This window comes from Stigmatopora nigra, chromosome 11 (assembly GCF_051989575.1).
Source record: "Stigmatopora nigra isolate UIUO_SnigA chromosome 11, RoL_Snig_1.1, whole genome shotgun sequence".
Lineage (NCBI taxonomy): Eukaryota > Metazoa > Chordata > Actinopteri > Syngnathiformes > Syngnathidae > Stigmatopora > Stigmatopora nigra.
Window position 1 is genome coordinate 14,173,979 of NC_135518.1, and position 446 is coordinate 14,174,424.

Genomic DNA, 446 nt, shown 5'->3' on the forward strand with positions numbered 1-446 from the left:
GGGTTAAGAATGACTAAAAAATAACAGATGACGAGGAGATAGATCGGACAAAAAAAATTCGCTACTTAAACCCTATTGAGCATGCATTTTTTCTACAATTGACTAAAGGCTTCTACCACATTTGACTGAATGTGTTAAAATGCCAAAAAAATAGCAGATGACAAAGAGATAGATAAATAGTAGCGGTTTAACAAAAAATTAAAATAGATAAACTGAGCGTACCGCAATGATAGGTTGATTAGGCTGAGCAAGTGTACCTAATAAAGTGGCCACGAAGTGTGTATTACATCAAGTATATTAACGGGAGGATCGCTCCTAACTGAACATAGCTTAATTAAATTTAGCATGTAACAATATTCTTTGGTAGTTTAACTACATTTCTTTTACCCGCAAGAGTTATATTTAATCTAATCTATCTAATTTGTTACAAATGGTGAGAATTAAAC